The 12,254-nt window shown below is 37.6% G+C and overlaps 1 protein-coding gene across 1 annotated transcript in view; it reads right to left on the reverse strand.

Annotated features, from left to right (window-relative positions):
• Positions 1–9,199, reverse strand: part of LOC134662754 (venom dipeptidyl peptidase 4-like) — a 54,725-nt gene extending 45,526 nt beyond the window's left edge. Inside the window, exon 1 of the mRNA XM_063519041.1 lies at positions 9,133–9,199. The gene's annotated coding sequence lies outside the window, so the exon portion shown is untranslated. The remainder of the gene's footprint in view (positions 1–9,132) is intronic.
• Between the last annotated feature and the right edge of the window lie 3,055 nt (positions 9,200–12,254).

Genomic DNA, 12,254 nt, shown 5'->3' on the forward strand with positions numbered 1-12,254 from the left:
GCAAGCTTAATGCGAACGTGTATTCATACATTGTCAGCAAACCGATATTAAAATGATCTTGGATAGTAATAATTAATAATAGTAAGTAGTTAATTATTATTGGGGTGTTACTGGGCCTTTGAGTGCCGCCTCGACCAATCATTGACCTATAGCAGCGGTCGGCAATCCGCGGCCCGCGGGCCGCATGCAGCCCGTGAACCTGTCACTTGCGGCCCGCGAGCCTCCCTGGCTATTTTGTATGTAATATTGACAAACGACAATGTCTGATAAAATCATAAATATTAACAAAGTGCGGCCCGCGTCAACTTCGTTAACTACTATGTGGCCCTTGGCTGCTAAAAGGTTGCCGACCGCTGATCTATAGAAATGAGAAATATACAAGATAACAGTAATAGTAGAGAAAAACCAGACATAACATCTGCTCCGTACAAATTGAATTAGGAGCTACAGAATGGATTAAAATGATAGTGGACGACCATTTTCCTCCCTTGGTGGTGACATTACCAAAAAAAAATACACAGTTTAATATATATTAGCCATATATCTATGACCCTTCGTTTCATTTTTTTGTATTCTTTGTTGATTATTATAATAGTATAAATATTTAAAAACTGCTAACTCAACTCGCGTGACGTCTCGGTAGCTCAGTTAGCAGAGCGATGGGCTAGTGATTTAGAGTCGCGAGTTTGAGCCTCGCCCGAGTCACTTAATTTTTCCACTTTTAATTTATAATCTATCTGGGGGCACGGCAGTGCCCCCGCCAAGTCGCGCAAAACAAAGAGGCACGGCCGTACCATCCTTTTCTGGAAGCGATTCAGGCCATTTTCGACGTCCTGTATTTTTGTGCTGGCTGAAGCTAGAACCCTGAATTTTCAGTGACATATAGGGCTTAACATGCTTAAGATACATTCTCAAAAACATTAAATCTGAACTTGTAGTTTAAGAATTATTGTACGTCAAAGTTCCTTAGTTTCGACACTGACACACTTATACACTCGCCGATCATCATTCTCGATCTCATACTTCTAGCTTACCCACAAGTTTCAAATTTTAAACATAAGTAGTTTTTAGCTTATCAAGCCATAGAAAACCTAAAAATATTGCAATATCAGTCACGTTTTAAAGATCTAAGAACTGCATAAGTAAGTTTGTAATCCTATATAAATATATGATATTACAAAGTCACTGTTGCAGTTCCTACAAATAGTAGGTAAAGTAAAGGTACACAACGATGTACGATGTGAGCATGAATGAAGATGTGTTTAAATATGATATGTGTATACATAGTATGGGTATGAGTACCCGAAAAGAAGGACTGTCTACAAAAAGAGATGAGATCCCATCAAAAACATTACATGTAAAAAGGTGCCAGTCTCGCACCGCATTTACTACAAAAAAGTTTTGAGATATAATGTGAAACCAAGTCGGTTATTTTAATCAGTGCCGGGGGGTGTTAAAACCGTATCAATAAGATATCTTTAATTTGTAATACATATAATGACTTGGCAATCGCACATAATGCTTTACTCGTACCGTACTCGTAAATATGTGTAATAATGATCAAACTGCAATTAGCGCTAGCGTTATGTTCAATTAGAATTATTTTTAATAGGTGTCGATGATCCTTATGTCATTATGCATGCAGCCGTGCGATGGCCAAGTCTTTATACGTATTACAAATTAAAGATATCTTATTGATACGGTTTTAACACCCCCTGGCACAGATTAAAATAACCGACTTGGTTTCACATTATATCTCAAAACTTTTTTGTAGTAAAAGCGGTGCGAGACTGGCACCTTTTTACATGTAATGTTTTTGATGGGATCTAGTTGAAGTAATCTGTGACGACACATTAATATTATATAATAGCATTATTTACATAACATTATCATACCACGTGTCACACTATTACCATTTGCAGTTCATAAACTTTACACGAGTTTATGTTTATTTATTTATGATAAGAACTAGCTTTAAACGCAAAATGTTGTTATAGAAAACTATTTGAAAAGAATGAGATTGCATTTAATAAAACATTCCCATATTACAGTCACCTAAACTAATCCTATATTATAAGGCCCAAGATATACTTTATATATACTTCATTAGTTTTTCATAAATTTGCCATTATTTAATCCTCGCAGTTTTATTTATTAAATGTATAAAGTGAAGTGAATTATTAAAATTCTAAAACTGAATCAATAAGCCTTTAGTCTGCGATATTGGGTTTATAATTGTATTTGATTCTCAATGGACTCTTGTTTTTATCTTCCGTACTGTAACATTTTATCCATCAACCATTATTTTGTTTTTCACGTACCTACAGTCCAAGATCAAACTTAGAATAAATTTAAAAGTGGAAAAATTATGTCTTGGGTGAGACTTGACGACAACTCAGACTTGAAGACAGTAATTTTTCCACTTTAAACTTCATTTTAATCTTAATAGCATCGTTCGCAGACGTTTCTGCTTGTTAAAAATTAAAATTAGTCCTAGATCAATTCAACATTACCTCAATTTAGTACAGTAATGTCATCAACTCATCGACGCTCCACCATGACATAATAGTTACGCGCAGAGAAAGTGTTACAGATGAGCGTGCGTATAGCATGCCAACAACTAAGTGCTAATTATTAATTCTGGTCGACGCCCCATTGTCAGTCAGATCGCGTGTGTAATACGTAATAGTTGACAAGATTGTTTGTTTTTGCAACGAGGCGTGTTTGCTGACAAAAAGCTAGGTTAAGACTAGCATGCAATTTACAATTGCATTGCCGACTGCTAAGGTAAACTGTAATTAAAATTGCATGCAAGGTCTTGCTAGTCTAAAGGGCCCCACTGATTATCAGTCCGCCGGACGATATCAGCCTGTCAGTTGTTCGGAACTGTCAACTTTTTGTTCTAACTGACAGGCTGATGTCCGGACTGATAATCAGCCCCTTTAGACAAGCAAGAATTTGCATGCAATTTTCATTACATTGCGGTATCTAATCAAAGTTTTCAATGCAGTTTACCTTGGTAGTTGGCAATGTAATGTAAACTGCATGCAAGTTCTAGTTTACTCCTCGCTTTAGACTTATTGAATAGATAATAGGTATTACGACGTATGGTAGGGCACAGCACAGCGGATGTTACTTCAGGTCTAGAGCAGAGCAAGTATGTGTACCTCCACCTTATAGAAAACAGCAGCCAAGTAATACTAGACCCTACTTATAGTGTTGTGTTCCTGCCGGTGAGTAAGGTTGCCAGAGCTCAACGAGGGTGGAGTGGAGTGTTAGGGTCGGCAACGCGCATGTAACACCTCTAAAGTTACAGGCGTCCATATGCCACGGATACTGCTTACCATCAGTCAGGCGGGCCGTAGCTTGTTTGCCACTGATACATCAGTACTACAGTATTACGTAAAAATTACGTCTCGTGACTCGTAACCAGTGGGGAGACACTCCTGAATTCGTGCAAACTCGGCTCCGTTCGGCTCAAAACTGCTCCGAGCAATTATTAGGGTTGACACAACTTGACGTCCCTTTGCGTGCACGTCCACAGATAAGATAATCACTTAAATTTTGACAACCCTAAATAGCCGAAAAGGATAGTGCCGTAAGTTGGAAATATCATGATTCGACCCTGAATCGCTGTCAAACTTCGGTTTTGTAGGAAGTGTCCTTTCTGTACGGTAGTGCTATTACTAGGGTTTGCAATCCGGATCCGAAATGTATGAAATTATCCGGATCTGGATCTGGATGAGGATCCGCGGATATTCCCATACATTTCGGATCCGTCGTGCAAACCCTAGCTATTACTTATTCTGTGTCGTAACCTCTTCGATTAGAATGCTCCACTTAAGTACTGTGTGCATGTAAGTCGAGTGGGCCAGTTGTTTTGTCTCAGGCGAGTACTTGCCTCTCAAATGTCTCTTGACGCCCTTGGCCAAATATAAAGGGCGCTGGTGAACCTTAAGAGGAAAGTTAACCTTAAGTTGCCAATGGCACAACGAATTTGAAATTGATGTACTAGCGATTACCATGTACAATAATAGCTATTTGTTCTATAAGGGAGCAAAGTTGTTGTTTAATCGCTCGTGCTAATATTGATACCCGAGCAAGCGAAAAATTGCAAAATTTAAAAAGCGGCCAAGTGCGAGTCGGACTCGCCCATGAAGGGTTCCGTATTTAGGCGATTTATGACGTATAAAAAAAAACTACTTACTAGATCTCGTTCAAACCAATTTTTGGTGGAAGTTTACATGGTAATGTACATCATATATTTTTAGTCATATATAGTTTTAGTTTTATCATTCTCTTATTTTAGAAGTTACAGGGGGGGGGACACACATTTTATCACTTTGGAAGTGTCTCTCGCGCAAACTATTCAGTTTAGAAAAAAATGATATTAGAAACCTCAATATCATTTTTGAAGACCTATCCATAGATACCCCACACGTATGGGTTTGATGAAAAAAAAATTTTTGAGTTTCAGTTCGAAGTATGGGGAACCCCAAAAATTTATTGTTTTTTTTCTATTTTTGTGTGAAAATCTTAATGCGGTTCACAGAATACATCTACTTACCAAGTTTCAACAGTATAGTTCTTATAGTTTCGGAGAAAAGTGGCTGTGACATACGGACGGACAGACAGACGGACAGACGGACAGACGGACAGACGGACAGACAGACAGACATGACGAATCTATAAGGGTTCCGTTTTTTGCCATTTGGCTACGGAACCCTAAAAATGTTCACACACTGTAAAAACGTAAAACAAAATCAAATTCATACTAGCGTTGTTCAATACCTACTTTATTTATCAATCAAAATCCCCACTTACAAGTCAATTCTATCAGCTAACGTAAGGTAACCATACAACATTTGCATCAAATTACTTTGCCACTCTTGTGGATAAAATGCGACTGTCTCATCAGCTTGTGAACAATCATTAGCTAGAATCTAATGTGCTTTATTTTTTATTAACGATCCAAATGAAGACTTGGCAATGAATTATTACGAAGTATGTATTGTATAAGTAGGTATAATAAGGAACCGGAAGCGATGCCACGATATCACGATACATCTGACCACAGATTACTTAACACTGGATATTATTAGACTAGCGGCCCACGTAGACCCAATTCTATACTCTGCCAAACCCACTCGGTCAGTAGAAAAAGGCGCGAAATTCAAATTCCCATCGCACCTACATTTTTCCCGCGTGTTTTTTACTGACGTAAATGGCTTGCGAAACTATAATTACAAGTATGTTAATTCGTGATAGGTACCTACTACGTATACAGTATTAATACAAAGGATGACAAAAAGAAAACAGGGGCCTACAAATTTATGTCCGACCACAGGTTTGAATATTATTTTATGCCAAAGTTACTGTAGGAATTAGGTACACTGATATGAGAGTGATATTTGAATGTTGTGTTTCTCTCGCACCTATACGTGTACGGACAAGTACGCGCGAAATGCACGATAACTGAATGCCATAAGTTAGATGTCATACTAATGTCCTAGTGCCCTACAACTTTTTAAAGACCTAGCAAAAAGACTGATCGACCTCACTGGTGGCAGCTTTCTCGCGCAGCGTATTAGCCTCGCTATACAGCGGTGAAATGCTGCCAGCGTCTTCGGCACCATGCCAAAGGGGTCCAATTTTTTAGATTTATTTTAATTTTATTTAGTATTAGTTTTTAGTTTTAATTTAGTTTTATTTAGTTAAGTTAGTTTATTTCTTTATTAATGTACAATTACCTGTTAATTTAATTATTTAATCAATTATCCATGTCAGTGTACGTTCGAATTGACCTGAAATACATCATCAATACATATTATAAAACAAAGTCCCCTGCCGCGTCTGTCTATCTGTCTGTATGTTCGCGATAAACTCAAAAACTACTAAACGGATTTTCATGCGGTTTTCGCCTATCAATAGAGTGATTCTTGAGGAATGTTTAGGTATATAATTTGTTAAGATTTTGTGTAACCCGTGCGTAGCCGGGGCGGGTCGCTAGTATAGTATAATCTCTCACAGGGTCTATTGGATATAATCTGTGCATATGAAGTAGGTAATTACTATCAATTACGACGATTATGTAAGAAAAGGCTTTAATTATGCAACAAGGATATTGTTAATCCCATAATTAGTAGAGACAGTCTTAATAATCAACGAAATTGTACAGATTTTACTAACATACGACTTAATTATAAACAATATTAGCCTGGAGTCCGGAGTCAGACCAAGCCACAGACAAGACATCCTCTAGACTGAGCATAGTAACGCTACCCCCTCTGCCACTTATACGGTAGTTTTACTCCATCTTCGAGTCAATCCCGTGCCGTGATTGGTCCGTGTCTTTGAACAGACCAATCACGGCACGGGATTCGCTCGCCTCGTCCCCCCGCACCCCCGTATTTTTGGCAGCATCGGTTTCATGAAGATGTGGCGTCTCCTCCAGCTGTCACTGTCGACGACTTTGCCACATAATTCTAACAGATGGCGTTAGTGAGGTAGAAACCTCAGAGACTTGTAATTGTCGCATTCTATTTCTATGAGAAACCTACATCGCACTTACGGAGTTTCAAATGTCAATTACTATATATACTCCTTCTGACTATCTCTCAGTGGACTTCGGTCCCCAGGCATAACACCCGCCTGGAGAGAGTACTCTCTATTGCCCTCTCTCTACCTTCGTAAAACAAAATAATTGCTCTAAACTCAGTCTAGAGGATTCCTAGGCTATGGACCAAGCTAACTCGACGGCAGCGATTTTGATAGCACAGACTGTGCAAGTGTTATTTTAAACGTCAAATTTCTATAAAATTGTGTGGTTGACTCTATAAAATTTCGTGATTTGTTTAATAATTGTAACGCAAACGCGAACGCGCGTCACGCTATATAATATCGAATGAAACACTAGGGGTTCTGATTTATGAAATGAAAATAATAAAATGTACGATCTTTGCGCATCGACAACGTTATTCTAAGGATCGGCTATAACCGCGAAAATAGTAGTTCGCAAATTGCTGGCATTTTACTTTACTCTGTCACTCTAATTACGCCTCATTGGAGTAAAAGAGAAAGATCCTCGCAATTTGCGAATTTCGGTTTTCGCCGTATTAGATCCTCTGTAAACAATAAACTCTTCGATCAATCAATGCCGAGGCACGCGCCCTCAGTGTTGCCAGAGCGCTTCCAGCTTTTGTACGTACGTACGTCAAAAAAGGTACGATTTGGGTAAAAAAAGTACGGATTTTTTTTTAGGATAAATTTCTTACAGAAACAATATTTCTGAAGAATCTGGGGGCCTTCCGCGAAATTCTAAATTCGCAACATGCGGGGATCTTTCTCTTTTACTCCAATGAAGGCGTAATTAGAGTGACAGAGACAGATGCCCGCAATTTGTGAACATCGATTTTCGCGGTTATAGCCCTGTTTGGAAAAAGAAGAGTCGTAAAATATACTTGGTCAACCAGATCTTGACAGTAGAAAAAGGCGGCAAATTTGAAAAATGTAGGCGCAAAGGGATATCGTCCCATAGAAAATTTGAATTTCGCGCCTTTTTTTACTGACAAGATTTGGTTGACCAGCTATAACTTGAATAGTCCTGAGGGCCTACCGCGAACCACCTTCGACGTGTTGCCCGCCTCCCTGTCACACTTACGTACGAATTCATAAGTGGGACAGAGAGGCCACAAGTCAGAAGTGGTTCGCGGTTGGCCCTCAGGGCTATAACCGCGAAAATCAAAGTTCGCAAATTGCGGGCATCTTTGTCTGTCACTCTAATTACGCCTTCATTGGAGTAAAATTTGCTTATTTCGGTTTTCTCGGTAGGCCCTCAGATTCAAAAAGGTTATAGTATTATAAAACAGCATCAGCGTTTGCCTACATTTTGCTATCATTTTACGCTTGCAATTTGCAATAAAAAAAAGAACTAAGTATTTTAAACTCATTTGTTTTAAGTATTTCTCTCAGTAAATACATTTTAACATAAACAAAGTTAAATTGATATACATGAATAATTAATGGCCGACCGAATTTTGACTATATCTGAGTTTTGTTAAGACACAACTGCCGACTGCAACTGCTACTTGTAATTACGTAAGTACCTACATTGTTTGGACGTATATTGTCTTTAATTTTAATTTCCTTATAGTACCTACCTACATGTACATGGTACTTTTTTATGTTGGCCATTATTTTGAAATTAGAAATTTTGCCCCGAATTAACCAACATACCGAAAAAATTTTTTAAAAACTATCGTACTTCAAAAGGTACGAATTTAGTACGATGTACGCTGCGTACAAAAAAGGTACGCAAGGATCCAAAATAGTACGCAAAACCGTACTAAAAGGTACGATTTGGCAACACTGCGCGCCCTCTCTACGGCTTAGGGTGTAATCACATCTATCAGCATCGAACCACAATAGGTATACAGGGTGGTGCCTACAACAGGAGCAATAAAATTAAACAGTAGGTACAGAATAAATAATAGTACTAGGTAGAGAAGATTCACTCTCTAACAAAACGCGTCTATTACGACAGATATGACCGCTAGGTGGCGCAAGCGCGAGCTGGCGGTCGTTCCGTAGCGGTGCGCGGCAACTACTATGGCTAGACACCAACATTGGTGTGGACCGCTTGTACTTGTAGGTACATGTAGCGAAGCGACGAAATCGCGGAGTGAGCCACGCCTGCTGTAGGCTGTACTCCTCAACCTGACCAACAAGTTCAGCGACTTTTTTAAAAATGTGTGTTTTGATTTTTATTTACCATATTTATTGTCACTGTGACAAGGTACGAAATGGTACTGCAATTAAATTCTTTGACTAGATACATTTACAAGTTTCCGTAAATTATGGTAATTTAATGATGTAAATAAACAATGTATCTACGAGGATAATAAACAGAAAACTAAACCGATAAACTACATATTTCAAGAATGCTGGCTGCAAAATACCTCGAATACTTCGAATATTTTTAGTTTCCAATATGTCGCAAACTTCGAGAAATATTAAACCTATTTTAACTAAATAAAATTATAATAATTTATGTAATCTCTCAAGCTTAACTACTTATTCAGTAGGTATCTAAAAATCATGTATTTTATAAATTTAAATTGTTTCAGAACTTACCAATCCAATTCTTTAAAAACAAGTCCATAAAGTTTATCCTGAACAGTCTCACTTTACAGTTTCAGCTTTAGTTACACTTAATTGTAAACACTAGTTACACTTCTTGAAAACACTAGTTACACTTCTTGAAAACACAATTTTTCACTTTTAAAGTGTCAGGTACAGGTAGGGCTTCGAACCTGATGGCGCATTTGATATGATGAGTTTTTTTTTTTCACTTTATTAACTGATACTTCACTTTAAACCGTGTCTGGTTTTTGACGTGTCATATTTGTAAACAAACAAATGCCGCTACTGGTTCCGTCGCGCGTACAGCGCTCTCGAGCTACGGGTCGCAACTGCCGCGATGTTCAACTGTCTCTATTTTACTGTAAGTGTATGGCTAACTTTGCGATACAACTGGTTGAAAATTGAACCTTAAATGCTGGATACAAAGTTGGTTTTTGAATGGATTGTTTGGCTGTAAAACGGCAAACTTAAACCGTTTCAAGTATGTATATACGCTTAAAGTGAACGTTTGGTGATCAAGATTTTGTAATTTTAATCGTTTAGGAAAATAAGGCCAAATTAAATAACAAACGTGTATTTTGGAATAAGTTGACGAAATTAAGTTTAAATATCTGGGAGACCGAGCTTTGCTCGGTAAACATATAAAAACTCAAAAATGAGCGTTTTCCCAGAGATAAGACCTAGCTAGATCGATTTTTTGCCCCCGCGAAAACCCCCATATACCAAATTTCATCAAAATCGTTAGAGCTGTTTCCGGGATCGCCGAAATATATAAGTTTATAAATAAATTTATAAACAAACAAGAATTTCTCGTTTAAAGGTATTAGATATAGATATATAAATGAACAGTGTACTAGTTAGCAAGTAACATTATACATACATTTAAAAGTATCTTACAGGTAGGTAGCTCTACCTGTCACCTGTATATATTACCTAGCTAGGCAAACAATTTCAATATATATATGTAGGTACTAACAAACGAGTGGCTTGTAGAATATGTATTTCAATTATATCAAATCTCTATTTTTAAATTATCTTTTAAACTAAAATAATAGATCAGATCTAAAGACATCTCGAGAATATGGTTAAAAAAACCCGACCCGTAGACCCGTGGTAGACCCGTTTGTGTAATTAAATATGTGTACAAAACGCGAGAGTTTTAAGTGTTATGGTTAAAAAACTTATTTCCATTGGACTCCCGCCAAATCCGCAGAAAAATGAAACAAAGATAATATCCTCATAACATTACTGAAAGTAGGTAATTATGGCCTAATTTCCTTAAATGGGCTTTTTTGTCAGTGATAACAAGGAGAGTAAAGGAAAATTTAAGGAATAATGTAAATCTTAATGGCTACATCTTATTCGAGGGTGAATTCATTACGATATTCTATTTTACTTTTAAATAAAAAATCTTGGGATTCATTTTCCACTTTCTAACCAAAGTCGTATCCAGAGGCCGTGAGTTCAAGTCTCACCCGAGGTAATTTTTAAATTTATTCTAAGAAAACTAGTGTGTTCGCGCGAACTGTACATTTTTCTCTCCTGTGGGTAATAGTTAACAGCTTGTGGGCATGTAAGTAATGATTTTATCATAGTTCTCTAAATAAAAGGAGGACCTTTTCACGCCCTTAACTCTTGTGTATGTCTACAGGAAAGACGATAACACAGTAATCTGTTTGACCCCTTTATCTGTCATTTTGACTTATGTATATGTAAGAAAGGGATAAAACATAATTTAACTAAATCAGGCCGGTAAAGTTTTATTGAATAAGGGGGTTAGAAAAAAGAGCGAGTATAAGTTCTGTTCCATTACTTATTTCTTGGCATAGCCAAGATTATTCACATTTGTCCCGGCGGGACAGGTGGGAATAATTTATATGAATGCACCTATTCCCATCTGTACCCAGCGGGGACATATATTATAATACCGCCAATGTATGTGGTGCGTAATGATGTAGCCAGTCATACATTACATAAATAAAATTGGCTATTGTTTAAGGAAATTCTCCCTATTGTTATGTTATGGTTATGCACTATAAATTTTGTTGTAGAAAGTAATATTGGTTACATTTTATAATTATTATTTTAACACATGGTAATGTTCACGTAACGTTTAAATACAAGATAATAGGTAAAGAAACAAAACATAATTGATACCGTCAAACGGGGACATTATAGACTGGTGTATAAAATGAGACAAAACGTAGTAGGAAATTTGATTACTACGTTCTTGAAGGATTGAAAAGGTATTGATTATTATGATATATTGAAACAATTATTGCATTCATTATTAATACAACACAACTTTTCGTAATGATAGTTTGTAGGTATTTATATGTTTCCTGTTCTGAGTTGAGTCATTATCTATTTCTATATCCCCTGGAGGTAGACGAAATCTCAACTGTCGTTGTATAGGGCTCATTTAGACGGAGCGAGAACTCGCATGCGAGTTTCATTACATTGCGGGTTTTGATCGGTCGGTTGAATTTGACGTAACCAACAGTCCGCAATGTAACTAAAATCGCATGCGAGTTCGCGCGCCGTCTAAATCGGCCCTAAAGTTATTTTATTGAACACGTCGCCTGCGGTGCACTCCCGCTGCTAAAAGTGACGTCATCATTCAGTAGGTATACCTAAGTAATGTTGCATATCTATAAAATTACATAAGTATTATCACATTCACTGCCAGCGACCCGCTAGGCGGGTCCACTGTTCGTAGGCACTCTTCGCTACAAAGAGGAAAAAACGCGCATTCACTATCCGTGCGTTTGCCTAAAGGTTGTCTGGAAGAGATAAAGTTCGAATATACTTTAAGATAGGTACGTCAAACATAAGATATTGAAACGATATGGATCGGATATATCAGTGTCAAACAAGTGTCAAAAGTGACGCATTTGTTTGAAGAAACGTCACTTTTGACACTTGTTTGACACTGATATATCCGATCCATATCGTTTCAATATCTTATATTTGACGTAGGTATCTTAAAGTTCGAATATGGCTGGAAAGGGCCCTAAGTACCTAACCTGTTGACTTCCTGAAGCTATCACTACCATCGACAATCCGTGCCGAGTGGCGTTCGAAACAAGATCGCAGTTCGAAACTAGGTCGAG

Source organism: Cydia amplana, chromosome 3 (assembly GCF_948474715.1).
Source record: "Cydia amplana chromosome 3, ilCydAmpl1.1, whole genome shotgun sequence".
In the NCBI taxonomy this organism is placed as follows: domain Eukaryota; kingdom Metazoa; phylum Arthropoda; class Insecta; order Lepidoptera; family Tortricidae; genus Cydia; species Cydia amplana.